Below are 18,435 nucleotides of genomic sequence, written 5' to 3'. Positions count from 1 at the left end.
CTGGGAGCACTAGTGTGTGCTCGCTTCTGAGCCCTGCTCTATGCATCCATAAAACACATAGAGGTGCGGCTCAGCCCCGCCCCCCACTCTCTCCTCATTAGCTCACTGGCTTTGAGTGACAACAGGGGGAGCCAGTGGCTGGATTGGGAGGGGGCTCAAGTGAGTATTAGGGGGGGCAGCACACAGGTTTTTTTTTCTGTGCATGAAGGTTAAAAAACCTTCATCCTTTACAACCTTTTTAAGACTTCAAGGATGGGAAATGTTACCGTGTTTTTATTTTACATTCTAAATATGGGTTTAACATGAAAACATAGTCACAATGGTCAAGTATACTTTTATATACTTTATTTGCAAAACGTTAGATTTGATGCAGTGATGCAAAGGAGGCAATCAGTCAACAAGGTTGACGGTGATCACATGCTGCTAAGCAAATTTAAAGCTCAGGTGTCGTGTGATGTTAGGTAAGTGCTTGTTCCAAGTGGACCTTCCCCCCACCCCACTCCTCTGGAAATATGCAAGGGTTAAAGTGTTACTAGACCCACAACAGTAAAATCAGTCTGGATATGCAGTAAAGCATGCTTGTTATACTCACTGTGGAACCTAAGGGGTTAATCCTCTGCATTGCATAAAAAGGCTGTTTGATCCTGACTTTTCTGATCCTCCCCTTCTTCCCGTTCTCCTCATAAGACATGGTGTGGAGCCACTCTGCACATTCTTAGTTTGGTGTGTATGGCTAGATAGGGTTTTTGTTTTCTTGGGAGAGTGCATGTGATCAGCACAGGGCCAATCAGCATTGCCCAGACAGAGGTCAGGGGTTTTGCATCCTCCTAGAGCAGAAAGAAAACTCCTCCTACGAGCTTTAACTAGTGCTCGGCTGGGCACTGGAGACTGCTCTAACTGCTGATGAGAAAAGGTATTTAGCAGTTTATATTTACTAACATAACTGCATTTCCATGTTGTGTGTACTGTGGGAGACCAGATATAGTGAATACAGGGTCCTGGGTTTAGAAACACTTTAATAAATACATGCACATTTATTTTGCAAAAATTGGACTCAGCCTTTGTCCGATCCTTGGGCATTTCACCTCTGTAGTTGGGGTACAAGGTGCAATTGAGTAGTCTAGAACCCATGAGTTCTTTTTACTGAAAAGAAAGTGCTGTAACCCTTCATTGTGCTGTGCTACACATGTATGTTACAGCTGATTTCCAGGATAAGTAAATATTGTCTAAGTACAGGAGATGTGTGTGTTCTTCTTTGAATCTTGATGTGCTTTGTGTATTTCTTCCAGATCGGGGCAATAATCCATTGTGAAACTGCAGAAGCTTCCTGTAATAGAGACCAGTCACTAATTCTGTTTCTCCTTGTGCAGAGGCCAATACACATTGCATGTCCAGCATGTCTGCAGCAAAAGCCAGCAACTCTGGATACAAGTTGTCCATATCCAGGCTTGGTCAAAGACTCTGACCACTCAAACGGTTACATGGGATCACTGACAGTCATTGATTTGTCCCAAATAAACACCTGTACCCCTCATCACTCAGACCATTACCCCTGGTTCACATATCCGCGTTCCTGCGGGACACGTTTTGCGTGGGCACGAGAGCCCATTCATTTGAATGGACTCCTGTGCCCCAGGACACGCAGGGAAGAAGTCCCTGCACTTCTTTGGAAACCGCAGCCCGCATGGGAACCTTGGATTTCCAGTGCGGGCGGCGTGCCATTAGAATTATTGGCACCCACCCACATTCTTCTGTGTGGATTTTTGTGCGGATCCGCAGCGGCACCACCCGCACATATGTGAACCTACTAGCCTTAGCCTGCATGCGATTACAAATCACTTTTGAGCTGCAGCTGCAAGCGCAGGCAAATTGAAGTTGGATGGCAGCAAGGTGGGACTGCACAGTGGCCCCTTCTGGTGATGCATGGTAACTGCACACATTAGGGATATGCAGGAGGTCCCCATTCGAAATTAATGCAACAGCAAAATGCTAAAGCATGTAACTTGCATTAAAATTGATTGTAGTACAATGTGTACTGGAGAGGTGTGGCTGGGCCCTATAAAGGACCTTTTACACAGATACATTTACCTTTTTTTTACACTGCAGCCTGTAAGGCATTGCACCCGTGATCAGCAGATCACGAGCGCAATGCCAGGATCCTGCAGACTATGAGTGCACTGTCTTCCCGTACCACCTGTAGGGGCAGACAGTTACTGAATTGCAGGAAGAATCAATGAACTACAAGAGCACTCACCCGCTCTCTCGTAGTTCAGGCCAACAGTACTTGTAGTTCAGTCATTCACAGGTCCCAGTGAATGAACGACATGGCTATGTAGGAGGAGCCCTGCATGGCCCAGTTGTTTTTAAAATGTGACAGTGGGTGCAGGCAGAGAATCCCCCGCCCGCTGTCACAGGGAAGGGGATTGGGGGAAAGAGGAGCCAGGAGTGGGAACATGTTACATGTTCCAACCTAAATACAGCTTGAACATGAAACATGTTCCAAAGGTGAACTTAGCCTTTAAAGTGGTTCTAAAGGCTCAAGGTTTTTTTACCTTCATGCACTCGATTCTTCCTCTCTCTTTTTCTTTCTCTTTCTTTCTTTTTCTCTTTCTTTCTTTCTTCCTCTGTCTTTTTATTTCTCTCCTTCTTTTTCTCTCTCTCTCTTTCTTTCTTTCCTACAAAAAAAGTAAAAAAATAATAAAATATAAAACTGTAAAAAATTAAATAAAAACCTACTGACACTAGTGGCAGAACTACCAGGGTCACAAAGGTCATTCTTGCGACCAGGCCCTGGTGTTCCACCACCGAGCTCTGAGGAAAGGGTCCCCGGGCTTGGGGCTGCTCCGTCCAAAATATCCAGGCCTATTTTTTGTCCAAGTCCAGGCCTGTGACAGGGCCATCCATGACTTGAATTTTGGCCAGTTCATAGGAATTGGCCACAATCTGAGCTGTGTATGGCCAGTGTTGCCTGGAGCACAAGTTCATATTCCAGAGCTCTCCGTAGGAGAATGTAGAAGCTCCCAGGAAGATTTTCCAGGAGCTGTACAATCAGGGACAGGGACAGGGACAGGGTTCTCCTAGAATGTAACAAGCAGCAGACAGCAGAGTGCAGAAGTACAGAGTATATAGGCAGAGTCCAGACACAGCGCCACCTAGGTGGCACGCACAAGTACTGCCACGTGTGGAGGGATGCCGGGGATGCGGCCAATGACAGCACACTGGTAAGAAAATGGGCCGTGTCTAGCCCCAGCCAATGTCTGCAGTGTTGCTAGGCGCTCGCTCCTACGTATAGGTGGATCAAGGTGTCACTTATTAGAGAGCTGGTTCGGTTGTTCTTGTATTAAACTGCATAGAGCTCAAATGCAGATCTGGCTGGAGAGGGGCTCCTGACCATTGGTACCCCGGACACTCCATACCGCCTGGCTGGGCTCAGTAAGTGGCAGAGGCTGGAGTGTGTGGATGGATGGCCCCATGTCATCAGATCGATGTCCTGTATACAAGCACAGTGCAGGACAGGGGGTCGCCCGCTGACAGCCAGCTAAACCTGCCCGGGTTGGGGGGTTGTGGGGGGCGATCTGATCTGGAGGTGTCACCAGCTCGTGTGTCTGGCCTCTGCGGAGAAATATGTCATCCTGATGGCATGGTGGTGCGTCAGCTGCCCGGAGCTCCCCTCCTACGTGACCGGTGTCAGGGTGGTGTGTGCACACTGGGGTGCTGCTGGTCCTGGGCTCACCTGGCTGCCTGCACTAGGGGGGAGTGATCGGAGCTGGGCTGTGCTAGTGCTGGCGCAGATTTAGGAGCTGTGTGTTGTCCTGATCACTGGGGACACATTTCCTTGTTGTCTGCTCTATACAGATGACAGATCTCAGCTCACCGGGGTCCAGCCCTGTAAGTGGGGAACAAGCACATACATGAACACTGCTACACAACTGAGTGGAGCTGGGGATGACAATGACTGCAAGAGATTGGAGCTAGGGGATGATGAAGATGACAGCAAGTGGTTGGAGCTGGAGGATGATGATGATGACTGCCATTGATTGAAGTTGGGGGATAAGAATAACATCGGGCGGTTGGAGCTATATGACGGTAGGCGATTGGCACTGGGGGATGAGGATGACATCAGTTGAATGAAGCTGGGGGATGAATATGACTGCAGTTGATTGGAGCTGGGGGATGAGGAGGAATGCAGGCAGTTAGTGCCAGGGGATGCGGAGGACTGGAGGTGACTGGTGCCGGGGGATGCGGAGGACTGGAGGCGACTGGTGCCTGGGGATGAGGAGGACTGGAGGCGACTGGTGCCTGGGGATGAGGAGGACTGGAGGCGACTGGTGCCTGGAGATGAGGAGGACTGGAGGCGACTGGTGCCTGGGGATGAGGAGGACTGGAGGCGACTGGTGCCTGGGCATGAGGAGGGCTGGAGGCGACTGGTGCCTGGGCATGAGGAGGGCTGGAGGCGACTGGTGCCTGGGGATGAGGAGGACTGGAGGCGACTGGTGCCTGGGGATGAGGAGGGCTGGAGGCGACTGGTGCCTGGGGATGAGGAGGACTGGAGGCGACTGGTGCCTGGGGATGAGGAGGACTGGAGGCGACTGGTGCCTGGGGATGAGGAGGACTGGAGGCGACTGGTGCCTGGGGATGAGGAGGACTGGAGGCGACTGGTGCCTGGGGATGAGGAGGACTGGAGGCGACTGGTGCCTGGGCATGAGGAGGACTGGAGGCGACTGGTGCCGAGGGATGAGGAGGGCTGGAGGCGACTGGTGTCAGGGGATGAGGATGACTGGAGGTGAGTGGTGATGGGGGAATGAGGATGACTGGAGGTGATGGGGGATGAGGATGACTGGAGGTGATGGGGGATGAGGATGACTGGAGGTGATGGGGGATGAGACTGACTGGAGGCGACTGGTGATGGGGGATGAGACTGACTGGAGGTGAATAGTGATGGGGGATGAGGATGACTGGAGGCGACTGGTGATGGGGGGATGGGTATGAGGATGACTGCAGGCGACTGGTGATGGGGGTATGAGGATTACTGCAGGCGACTGGTGATGGGGGGATGAGGATGACTGCAGGTAATTAAAGGTGAAGGATAACATTGATGGTAGGTGATTGGCTTGGGGGTGGAGGATGACTGCAGGGGATTGGAGCTGGGGGATGAGGATGACTGCAGGTAATCAAATCTGAAGGTAACAATGATGGTAGGTGATTGAGGCAGGGAATGAGGATGACTGCAGGTGATTGGAGCCTGGGGATAACAATGTGTGCAGGCGATAGGGTATATGTGTACCCAGATTTGATGGTGTGAAAGCTACAGAATAATGGAGAAGCCCTCTTATTGATGGGACTTTTAAGGCACTGATTTTATCAAATGGTAAGCCAGCAATTTAAAACTTGAGAGAATTGTTAACTTACCATTTGATAAAAATCTGTGCCTTAAAAGTCCCATCAAGAAGAGGGCTTCTCCGTTGTACTTTTCAGGGATGATGGCACCTCTTGTATCACACCCCTTCCCTTTTTTATTTTCAAAGTTACAGAATGATCCAGAGAAAAGTATCTTGTCGTTCAGATGGGCCTGTTCATACAGAGCATTAAAATATCATTTAGGTTGGTCATAATGTATTCCTACAGAGGGCATTTAGTAAGAGTGGAGCAGATAGACTCTGGGGCAGCTGTACCAGTCGGCTTCTGTCTTTCATTTTCAACACTTAGGCTGCCCTTACACTATACAATTTCATGTCCAATTTCTGCCCGATTTCTTTTAGATTTACCTTCAACTATGTAGTACAAGGGCCTGCCTGATTGGATACAACTGAAAGTGTTGTTTAGGTTTGACCTCCTATTATATGGTTTTTGGTAAATCTAAAGCAAAAATCTCAAGAAAATTGTATAATGTATGGCCAGCCTTAACTGAACTCGCTGAATCTAGAAGCTGATTGGTTACTAAGCTCAGCTGCTCCAGATTCTCTCTGCTCCAGTTCTATTTAATGGGGTGTGCAATCTGATTATGCGTTACGTGTTGGTGTTTTTTTGGGGGGAGGGTAAGCCTGGCCTCTGTACTGTAAATTTGACAAGTGATAAGCTAGTTCGCCTTGCCCTGTAGATCGCGTGGATCCAGGCAGGCTGTATGGTGAAGGGTGCTAAATGGTAGCTAGCCATGTGACTGCCTTATTTACCAACACATGAAAGGGAGGAGTACTCCTCACCTCCTGCTCTGCTCTCAAGGCGGAAGAGGGTTTGTGTACTTGTGTCTGCTGCTCACAGTACAGCTTGCCTTCTCTTCCTGCACTGTGTTATGTCCTTGGTGTAGAGGATAACATACATGGCTGGAAGGGCAGGACTGCTGGTAATCCCCCCCTCGTGGGAAACGTGTCCAAAAATAGAACCGCAATCTTTTTCTGTATGTCCTGTATACACACATCATTTACTGTGTACACCCAGCAGGGACATCCACTATCCTAGAAACAATGCTATTACTTGGGGTTATACATTATTATTATTATTATACAAAATTTATACAGCACTTTGCAATATAAAGGAAGACAGTACAGTTACTATACAATTCAAGATGAAACAGTTATAGCGGCCACACACACTTCAATCTAAAAAAAAAAAATAAAAAAAATAAAATATACAGTCAGGTCCATAAATATTGGGACATCGACACAATTCTAACATTTTTGGTTCTATACACCACCACAATGGATTTGAAATAAAATGAACAAGATGTGCTTTAACTGCAGACTGTCCGCTTTAATTTGAGGGTATTTACATCCAAATCAGGTGGACGGTGTAGGAATTACAACAGTTTGCATATGTGCCTCCCACTTGTTAAGGGACCAAAAGTAATGGGACAATTGGCTTCTCAGCTGTTCCATGGCCAGGTGTGTGTTATTCCCTCATTATCCCAATTACAATGAGCAGATAAAAGGTCCAGAGTTCATTTCAAGTGTGCTGTTTGCATTTGGAATCTGTTGCTGTCGCTCTCAAGATGAGATCCAAAGAGCTGTCACTATCAGTGAAGCAAGCCATCATTAGGCTGAAAAAACAAAACAAACCCATCAGAAAGATAGCAAAAACATTAGGCGTGGCCAAAACAACTGTTTGGAACATTCTTAAAAAGAAGGAACAGACTCATGGGGTTGGACTCATGGGGACTATATAGGGGCGGACTCATGGGGCTCCCGGACAATAGGGGACCATGGTGCCCCTATGTCCTAGCCCACACTCAAACCACTCCCAAAAAAGCCTATGAAAAGGTACCAGGGGCATCTTATGGGACCCTCTCCTGACCCTGGGCCCTCGGGCAGTGCCCGAGTGTCTGATTGGTCAGTCCACCCCTGTATATGTGTATTTGTGTGTGTGTGTGTGTGTGTGTGTGTGTGTGTGTGTGGTGTGTGTATATATATATATATATATATATATGTGTATATATATATATATGTGTGTTTTCTTTTTCTTTTTTTTTTTATTCCAATCGATGTGTGATCCAATCAAAACGATTGAATCCGCAAACCAATCAAACAGCCATAACATCCCTTCCAATCAATTTAGACTCCATTTCGATCGGATTCGATTAAACTGCTGGCAGTTGGCAGCATTGAGATACTTTATTCATGAATGCAATTGTATTTTAATCAATCAGATTATGAGATTACGTGGTGGAAACAGAGATACAATTTTACTATTGTAAATTACCATTGGATCGTAACTATTGATCCAAATCTACTTCCCTGTGTGTGGCATATCAGTTGAATAGGTTGTCAACTAGATGTGATTACTTCTATTGGAAGAGATTGATCAAAAAATAAGTTGATCATTTTTTGAAGCTTGTATGGCCATTATAAGGAGGACACTGGTCATGAGAGCTTGCATGAGGCCAGGTTCACACCTATGCAGGTTGTGTTTGAGCCGTTTCTGCATTGTGTTTTGCACCTGCATTTTTGCTGTGTTTTTTTATGCGTTTTGCGTTTATTTTTTTTTCTTGTTGCTAGCCTAATCTTTAGGCTGCTTTAAGCTTGGTTCACATTACTGCGCTTACGAACACATGTGTGCGGTTTACCTGCTTGTCGCATGCAGGGCAGCCTGTTCATTTCAATGGGTGTCCTACCCACAAGAAATACAGGGAGAGAAGGAAAGAAAATTCCGAACAGTCAGTGTTGATGGGGTAATCAAGCAATTTTCTTTCCTTCCCTCCTGCAGCGCTATTGTGTTCTGCTGGTGGGGAACCTTTCTCACCGGCAGAACACAATGATCCCTGCTGGTGGCTAGAGCTTGTCCATAGATGGATTGAAATTTCGAGCAGTCTATGGCTAGTTCTAGAATCCAGACATAATGACCATTGTATTACAAGAAAAATTGTTGGGAAATATGCATATATATTCTGTAAGGGCTCGTTTACATGTGCGCCTGTCATTGCTGCCCCTCTGAAAAGCACTTTTGAGAGGCAACATGTCACCTCATCCCTGCCTGTGTTAGGCTCCATGTACACTGGACATTTTAATAACGCTGGTAACGTTAGCTGTGTAAAGTCATATTAAAAACGTGAGGTTTTTTTAGTATTTTTGCATTAGCGTTTAGCGGCGTTTTGTTGTGTTTTTTAACTTTTTTTGCTGAAAAAATTATTTTTTGCTAACTAGTTCTGGGGGTTTTTTTTTCCCAGCCAAAAAACACCCCTGCCAAAAAACGCTGATTACAGTCTATGTGTGCATGGACACATAAGATAAAATGCTGGGGAGTTTACTATCTGTAGAAAAAAACATCAAAAGCCAAAAACAGCTGCTGTAAAAACATCCACTGTGCATGAGGGCTTAAAGCAGAGCTCCACCCAAAAGGGGAAGATCCGCTTTAAGCCTTTGTCCCCCGCTCCCCATTAAGGATTGGCACCTTTGGGGAGCGGGTATCCGAATTTGACAGGTACCCTCTCCCACTTCCTCTGCGATCGCCTAGGTGATAGGAAACAGAAGTTGTCCTCTCCCCCTCCCTCCCAGTAGCCTTTTGGGACACATGACAGGCCCCAGAAGTCTACAGGACCATTCATGAAGCTCGGCGCTTCTTGTGCATGCGCAGTGGGTACCCAACTGTGAAGCCTCAAGCTGTCACAGCCAGGTGTCCACACTGAAGATGCCGGCGCCAGGGAGAGAAGACGGCCGGTGAAACTAGCGGTGGTGAGGACACCGCTGGACCGAGGGACAGGTAAGGCTGGCCATACATTATACAATTTTCTTGAGATTTTTGCTTTAGATTTACCAAAAACTATACAATATGAGTTCAAACCTAAACAGCACTTTCAATTGAATCCAGTTAGGCAGGCCCTTGCACTACATAGTTGAAGGTAAAATTAAACGAAATTGGACAGAAAATTGTAGTGTGTATGGCCAGCCTTAGTTTCTGTATTTTAAAAGTCAGCAGCTACAGTTTTTGTAGCTGCTGACTTTTTTTTTCTTCTGCTTTGAAAGCCAAATGTGCTGCATCTATATGCAGTACACACCCCATTCACCTGCATGGGTTGCAATTAACAGTGGTACTGGCTGCTGAATGCAACCTATAGTATAACCTCTGCAGTGTGTACTAACATGGTCTGCGGCCATGCTAACTTGTGGCCTCAGCAGTTGAGGAGCGGTAAAACCGTGGCTAAACCACCTGTTTTTCCTCCCCGCCTTTGTACATGTAGTCTTTTATCATGCTGTTTGTGAAGGTTGTTAGGAATTTTTGCTTTGATTCCAGCTTTATAGTAAACAGTATACATTGTCAGCTTGTGTTGTATCGGTGATGTATAGCATTGTGCTTCTCCATGCTGAAAGGTCAATAGTCCCAAACGGCAAACAACGCACTGCCCTTCTGTAAATATTCTCAGATAGAACACTGTGACTTAAATAGTTGGTCTAGAGTAGACTTTACCATGTTTACCTAAATAATCTGTTTTATTTGTATCTATTCTTGGATTTCGATCAGTCCAATGTTTTTATGTCAACCTTTTATACTGCAGTATCTCTGTAGTAATCCTGTGACATTCTGGGGGAGATTTACTAAGACTGGAGCACTCAGAATCTGGTGCAGCTGTGCATGGTAGCCAATCAACTTCTAACTTCAGCTTGTTCAGTTAAGTTTTGGCAATAAAACCTGGAAGCTGATTGGTTTCTATGCAGAGCTGCACCAACGTTTGCACTCTCCAGCTTTAGTAAATAACCCCCTTTATGTCAAGATATACACAATGTTTGTCAGGCTCTATGGAACTAACAATGTATCAAGATGCTAGTGCATGACCAGAACAGAACTTCCTGTTAGTTTCTTTTTGTTACACAAGCATTTCTATGTGTTCACAGAGGGCAGGGCAATGTTTAGTTGTAAGGCTGATGACACACAGGCGATTCTGGAGCTAGAAACAGATCGCCAGCGATAGGATCGCTACAAAGTCAATGTGTTGCTGGTTCGAACTCTGCTGAATCTCCATCACTAGTGATGGGAGCAATATCTGATTGTAGGAAAGAAGATCATTCGATATGATCATTAAGCGAATGGCTTTTCGATTTTATGATCGTATTCCCAATAAATCTGTTGACGATAGGTTTGTATTTAAAATTGTTTCTTGTATGGCCACCGTTGGTCCTCTATTAGCAAAAAGGCTGATTTCCTAAAGAAGTTGGGAACCTTCACACATTCATTTGAGCAAACGATTACTTTAAGCACTTCCAGTCCGGAGCAATTTTCAGCTTTCAGCGCTGTCACACTTTGAATGACAATTGCGCAGTTATGCAACACTGTACCCATATGAATTTTTTTAGCATTTTTTTTTGAGACAGTTAAAACTTTATTTTGGCGGTATTTATTCACCACTGGGCTTTTTATTTTTTGCTATATAAATGAAAAAGTCCAAACATTTTGAAAAAAAAGTGTTTTTCTTATAAAATTTTGCAAATAATATTTCTTCAAATATCTTGGCCAAAATATATTCAGCTATCTTTTTAGTAAAAAAAAAAATAACCCAAATTAGTTTATAACCAAAAATTTATAATTTAAAAAAAAATATTTAATTTTTTTTATATTATTATTTGTTTTTCTTTTAACATACCGTCACCCTAGCAGTACAGTGTCTCCATAGTGACACTGTACTACTTGTGGGGGGTGATGAAGATTTTTTTTTTTTACACTGATTGCTTTTACATGCATAAAGGCTGTAAAAGCAATCATTTCTCCTCTCTGGCTGTATTCTTGCAGCCATTGAGAAATACTGTGAGAGCTGTGATTGGTCACAGCTTGTCACATGGTACAAGGCTGTTGTGAATAGCCTTGTACCATGTGACCTCTGTGATCATTCACAGATTTCACTAGTAGTAAGTAATGATGTCAGGAAATTATATCTTGTTTACTACTATTCATGTGATCACTGATTGGTCAATCAGGGATCACTTGAATCGGGACCTCACACAGAGGTCCCGTACAGCGATCGGACACAGCGGGCGCTCTCAGGCAGCGTGCACAGGCAGTGAATGTGGGAGCCGTTTATAAACGGCAACCCGCTTCACCACTGCTCCCGTCTAGCCCATGTGCTTAAATTGGCGGACGGGAGCAGTGGCGAAGTGGGTCGCCATTTATAAAAGTCCAGCCAAAACCTAACTTGGCTTAAGAGTCCTTTCATACTTGTGTGACTTGTCATGCAACTTTGGAATCCAAAGTCAAATGACGAGTCACACCCCATGTTTTCCAATGAGTACCATTCAAATCTGTGCGACTTTGAGACACACCGACTTGAAAGTAGTTCCTGCACTACTTTGGTACGACTTTTGATGCAACTTTAGTCCAGTGAATGTAAGGTCAGATCAATGTTGTGCGACTTTGGAGACGCACTAATGTGAATGGACTCTAAACCCTGCTCCCAGCCCCATTCCAAGCCCTATACTGACTACCCTGTAAAAAGATGTGCATACATACCTAATCTAAGGGCACTCCAGTCCGGTCACGTGATCGGCTACCAGAACTGGGTTCAGGGGAGAGGAGAGAGCACCAACAACAGCTGCAGAGGCTATGCGATGACGTCGCCCATAGACTTACTATGGGACGTGCATTGTCAGCTGACCCTCTTCTACCCTGAATCCAGCGCTGGGAGTGGAACATGTGCCCGGACCGGAGTGCCGTTAAATTAGCTAAGTTTGAGCATCTTTTCTTTACAGGGTAGTTAGTATAGGGCTTAGAATTATGGTGGGAGCGGGTTTAAGATGAATTCGGTTTTGACTGGACTTCCACTTTCCGTTTCCACTTCTTTTTGGTGTCCAAGGGGCTCTGATGTAAAAACAGGGTGTTGAGCCACTTTATATTCTTTCTGCCATTGTTGCATGAAGAGCAGTGGAAACTAAAACCTGTTCTAGATGGATTGAATCTCAGCTGCTTCAGCAGGGACCAGCCAAGATTCGATCCATCTATGGGCAGGCTGGTTGTGCTGAAATGAATCCAATGATCGACTTCAGTACAACTAGCCTGTTGGATTTTTCTTTTTCATATAATCACTGCTCATGCTATAGCCGCCAACAGTGATCATTGTGTTCTGCTGGCTGGGAAGGCTCCCCGGAGGAAGAACACAATAGCTGGTTCAGCAGGGACCAGCCAAGATTCGATCCATCTATGGGCAGGCTGGTTGTGCTGAAATGAATCCAATGATCGACTTCAGTACAACTAGCCTGTTGGATTTTTCTTTTTCATCTAATCACTGCTCATGCTATAGCCGCCAACAGTGATCATTGTGTTCTGCTGGCTGGGAAGGCTCCCCGGAGGAAGAACACAATAGCGCCGGGGGAAAGAGCAATTTTCTTTCCATTTCACCTGTGGTGGATGGAAAGAAAATTGCACAATCTATGGGCTGCTTAAGCTGTTGTGATACATTTTCTAAAAATTGGAAGGAAGCTGCAGTGGAGTCAGAGTTCTGTTCTGCTGCTCACTGCAGGCAATAATTCATAATGGTGTACACTTATTAATCCTGTATTACAACGTAACATTAATCTCAAATGTCTAGTGTGTCTGGCCAGTTGTCCCCTCTCTTATTAAGATTTAACATAGAACCACTTGGCAATGTGTTTGGCTGAACAGTCAGAATGACTTAATCTGTGTCTATAATATTTTTAGGACTGCAGATATGCATAGTGCATTTTGTTTGTGTTGATTTTGGTAGCACATTTCAACGGGTTCCTGATAAACTGTCTGAAATTCAAGCCATGGGTGTCCCTGTCAACATCCTCCCACCTGATATCCTTCAATCAGAAAGTCGAGGGAGTCAGGTGAAAAATCATTAGTCAAACAGTAGCTGCATCCATTCAGATGCAGCCACTGTTTTGGGTATTCTGACAGCTGCAGGAGCTGACTGTCTGAATACAGTAGCCAGGAATGAAGATTCCTTCATCCACACTGTTTAATGGAGATTTCTACCGTTCAGCATGTAGGGCTTGAGGAGAGAAATCTTAATGTATGGCCAGCTTTTGAATGAGTCAAACAATCTTTTAGAGGGTAGATCCACCAAAAAGTGTGTTTTCATGGCTGTTCGACAGCAAACAGCCTTCTATCAGTTGATGATTCCAGTGCCTAAACAATGACTCTGTCGTGGGATTTGGTGAAGATAAAGTCTACTTTTGGAAATCTTGCTATAGCGGTCTTGGGCTTCTACAGACCAGGGGCGGACTGACCATTTGGAAACTCTGGCACTGCCCCAGGGCCCGGGGTCAGTAGGGGGCCCCATGAGATGCCCCTGGTACCTTTTTCATAGGCTTTTAGTTTGGGCATGGACACAGGGGCCCCATGATCCCCTGTTGCTCGGGGGCCCCGTGAGTTGTCATTCCCCTGCGACATACTTTCTTTACTGATGTTTATATGCAGGATCTTGCTGGCAAAAAGATACTGAGTAAAAAAACAAGTTACGTTCCATAAAGACCTTGTGTATATGTGCATATACGTATACGCATGTAAAGTTCTTCTTCGTTCTCTTCTATCTGCCAGTGTTGCAATTTGTGTGAATGTGAATACACAATTTTTTTTATTATTTATTTATTTATTTTTTATGGCTCTGAATACATAGACATGTACTTGTGTTAAGAACCATTAAAAAAATACAGCTACATATTCAGGGTTTTTTTTTGTTGTTGTTACCTGTGTGCAAGGGGCCATGGATGCTTATAAAAAAGGTGACTTGATAGAAAACCAAAATATTGTTTGTGGGTGTGAGTTTGACCTTAAGCCTGGGTTCACATATATGCGGTGCGGTATATTGCATGTGATTCGCACAGGAACCGCACCGAATTCCTGTGCAAATCACATGTGATTTGTGTGCGGTGCGATTGGAGTCATACATTTTGTATGGCTTTAATCGCATCGCACCAAAACATGCAGCACCCTTTTTTTGGTCTGCACTAGAATCGGATCGCATGGGTATTCACACCTATGTGATCAGATTCTGCACATTGTACCGGGTGTTGTGGACCGCTTTCGGGGTGTTGTTAACATACACACTTGCAGCGGTTCACATGAACGGGGTGTGATTCTGATGCGGTGCGGAATTTGCACAGAAAACGCTGTGAATTCCGGACCGCATCAGTGTGAACCAGGGCTCAAACTGAAAATATGATGCATTTTTTGTTCACATGCAAATGGTCATCAAATCAAAGACCTAGAGATTCTAGCTACTGAGCTGATGCTTGCTTGGTTTCCTCAAGGAAGCCAATTTTCCTTTAGGGAAGTCAAGTTCTGATCCTGTCAGTGTGTACATTGCTTGGGAGCAGATCATCCTGCCTTACAGTGTGCTTCAAGCTTTAAAAAGGGCTCCTATTACATCCTATCTTTGTTTTTTGGAGTGTAATCAGTGGAGTAACACCAACCAACACCACCACCTACCGCCCGGTCAAAAGCCTTCCCCTACCACAGTCCCCCATACACCTGCCACCAAGTGAGGGGAAATGTCCCCACTTTCTGTCTATATGATGAGTTTCAGACAGAACAAGAAGTGAGGGGAAATGTCCCCACTTTCTCTCTGTTTATTGGGTGTCAGACAGAACAAGAAGTGATGAGAAATTTGCTCAGTTTCTGTCTGTTTGATGGGTGTCAGACAGAACAAGAAGTGAAGGGGAATGTCCCCACTTTCTGTACGTTTGATGGGTGTCAGACAGAACAAGAAGTGATGAGAAATTTGCCCAGTTTCTGTGTGTTTGATGGGTGTCAGACAGAACAAGAAGTGAAGGGGAATGTCCCCACTTTCTGTACGTTTGATGGATGTCAGACAGAACAAGAAGTGAGGGGAAATTTGCCCAGTTTCTGTGTGTTTTGATGGTTGTCAGATAGAACAAGAAGTGAGGGGAAATGTCCCCACTTTCTGTATGTTTTGAAGGGTATCAGACAGAACAAGAAGTGAGGGGAAATGTCCCCACTTCCTCTCTGTTTATTGGGTGTCAGACTGAACAAGAAGTGAGGGGAAATGTCCCCTCTTTCTGTCTACTTGATGGATGTCAGACAGAACAAGAAGTGAGGGGAAATGTCCCCACTTTCTTTCTGTTTGATGGGTGTCACAGAACAAAAAGTGAGGGGAAATGTCCCCACTTTCTGTCTCATCATGGGGGATTTTCCTGTACATACATGGATCAAAATTTGGACTGTTCAGTAAGGACTGGCTGAGGATTGATGCTCGTATGGGCAGGCTGATCGACTTTGGTACAACTAGCCTGTCGGTTTTTTTTCTATTTGGTTATCGCCGGTGGCCAATAGCAGTATTCATTGTGTTCTGCCCAACCAGCAAAACCCAGATCGTTGTGCAGGTCTGATCTGCCACTACAGGAAACGTTTGGTTGAGGTTATTGCTGCCAAAGGAGGGTCTACCAGTTATTAAGTCCAAAGGTTCACATACTTTTTCCTCCCTGCACTGTGAATGTTTACATGTTATGTGCAATTAAACCATGGCAACATCTAATGTTTGTGTAGTATTATGTTCAGCAGACTGTGTTCTTCTTCTATTGTTGTGACTTATATGACGTTCAGAGCACATTTTATGCCCAATTCATGCAAAACTTCACGTAATCCCATTGGGTTCACATACTTTTTCTTGCAACTGTATGCTGCATTTTGGGTGAATGAACCTGTGTTGTGCCATTCAAGTCTGCTGAATGAAATCCTTAGATCCTTTCACACCAGTGGTGTGTGTTCAGTCTCAACAGGGAATTTAGACTGGTCACTTGCTGAGTTGGATTAGAACAGTTTGGATGTCACATTTGTGTTTCTCTATGGAAAACTCTGCCCATGTGTTTCCTATGGGTGGGCGGATGTAAGTGGACCTGCGCCTATTTATATCCACCCACCTCTGATCTGGCCAGTAAGGCTCCTTTCACACCTATGCAGTTTGATTTTTGTCTGCTGTGCTTTTCACAGTTTGTTTTGCGTGTTTTTTTTTTTGTTTGGTTTTTTTACATGTATTTTGGCGTTTATTCGGGTTTTTTTTTGTTAAAGTGGAATTTTTTTGGTTGCTGGCCAGAATAAAAATTCAAAACGTGGCAAAAATGCACTACCATGCATTTCAGCAGCTTCTCCATTGAACTCTATTGTAGCAAAAATACTGATTTTTGCTTTTAAAAAAGCCCCTGACCCTTTAAAAAAAAAAAACAGCAGCTCAAAAAAAGCATAGATGTGAACATGTTCTATAGGAACCCATATTAAATGGACTGTAGTGCATTTCTGCAAAAAGCACAAAAAAAATGCATTGGTGTGAACGAAGCCTAAATGCTGACCCAGATGCAAACTTTTTGCCTTCGGTTGTTGGCCCTAAAATGACCTGGGGGTGGATGGATATAGGTGGACCCAGGTATACCTACACCTGTTCACCCATAGGACTGTAAAAAAACATTTTTCTTAGCTTTAAATAGAGTGGGGACTAAGAAAACATAATCAAAATTAGATTTTTTTTTCTTTTTTTCTTGCGGGAACTGAACATACCATCCATTTTCCTTTGACATATACATTACTGTAATTATCTCAACATTTCAAGCCCAGATTCCAAAAAGCACTCAGACTTGATTTTCTTCTCTAATTCCTTACATTGCTATAGTTTACTGCACAAGATTTTTTTTTTTTCAAATATGTGACTTAAAGTGGTATTAAAACCAAAATGTAATACTTCAGCTTACCAATCATTAGATGTGGTGGCTGCATTTATTTTCTATTTTCAGTCTTTTTTCCCCTCTGTTTTCCTCTGGTAATCTGGCCAGTAACACATCTCCCGTATTAGAGTGCCTCCACTCTGGATGAAGGAACACAGGGGGCACCTTTGGACAGCAACATTGTCAGTCTGGTGTGGGGAGGGGGAGTGTGAAAAGTATGAGCAGATATAAATACACTAACAAACTATAGCCGAACGCCAGCTAATACTTTTATAAGCAGTTACCACAAACAGTTTTTTCCATTGGATAAAGGTTATACATAAAAGCTGATCATTGTAAGCACCCCTGTTTGATAGTAAATGGTTAGCTCATCCCTGAAAACTGATACTACTGGAAAAGAGCTTGTTCTTTTGAAAAACAACAGATATCCTGGCAGGATCACCAGATGAAAATAAAATAAAGCCTTAAAGAACACTAATGCAGTCATCACATCTAAGAATTGGTCAGCTGCAATATAATAAATGTTTGCTGTTGGGTTTAACCACTTCCCGACCGGCCGTTGCATAGAAACGGCCGGACGATGGCACTGCAGGGTCGGGTGGCCGTTTATAAACGGCCTCCCCGCACCCTGCTTGTGCGCGCTCCTTGGGAGCGCGCAGCACCGCGATCCGGTGCCCGCTGTGTCCTCCGGACACAGTGAAACACCGATCGTTGGACGGGACATCTGTACAAGGTCCCAATCATGTGATCACTGATTGGCCAATCAGTGATCACATGCAAAGTAGTAAGCAAGATGTCACTTGTGACGACATTGCTTACTACATGTGAAATCTGTGAATGATCACAGAGGTCACATGGTACAAGGCTATTCACAACAGCCTTGTACCATGTGACAAGCTGTGACCAATCACAGCTCACTCAGTACTTCCCAATGAGTGCAAGAATGCACACAGCGAGAAAGAGAAATGATTGCTTTTACATCCTATATGGGTATAAAAGCAATCAGTGTAAAAAAAAAAAAAAATCTTCATCACTCCCCACAAGTAGTAAAGTGTCACCATGTAGACACTGTACTGCTAGGGTGACAGTATGTAAAAAAAAAATATTAAAATAAAAAATAATATAAAAAAATAAAATAAAAATGTAAAAAAAATATTTAAAAATTATACTTTTTGGTTATAAACTAATTTGGATTTTTTTTTTTTTCTAAAAAGATAACGGAATAAATTTTGGCCAAGATTTATGATGAAATATTTATTTGCAAAATTTTATAAAAAAAACACTTTTCAAAATTTTTGGACATTTTCATTTACATAGCAAAAAA

The 18,435-nt window shown here is 44.2% G+C and overlaps 1 protein-coding gene across 3 annotated transcripts in view; it reads left to right on the top strand.

Moving 5' to 3' along the window:
• Positions 1 to 3,304: 3,304 nt before the first annotated feature.
• The window catches only part of YPEL2 (yippee like 2), a 199,712-nt gene continuing 184,581 nt past the window's right edge, over positions 3,305 to 18,435 (top strand). For 2 of the 3 annotated variants that reach the window (XM_089676670.1, XM_089676668.1), the window contains exon 1: positions 3,309 to 3,432. The gene's annotated coding sequence lies outside the window, so the exon portion shown is untranslated. Of the gene's footprint in view, positions 3,433 to 18,435 lie in introns of all 3 variants that reach the window. The other variant, XM_089676669.1, reaches the window with a different exon arrangement.

Source organism: Staurois parvus, unplaced genomic scaffold (assembly GCF_062004578.1).
Source record: "Staurois parvus isolate SC_StPar_1 unplaced genomic scaffold, SC_StPar_1.0 ptg000172l, whole genome shotgun sequence".
In the NCBI taxonomy this organism is placed as follows: Eukaryota; Metazoa; Chordata; class Amphibia; order Anura; family Ranidae; genus Staurois; species Staurois parvus.
Note: the sequence above shows the minus strand (reverse complement) of the source record. Positions and strands in the feature narration are given on the sequence as shown.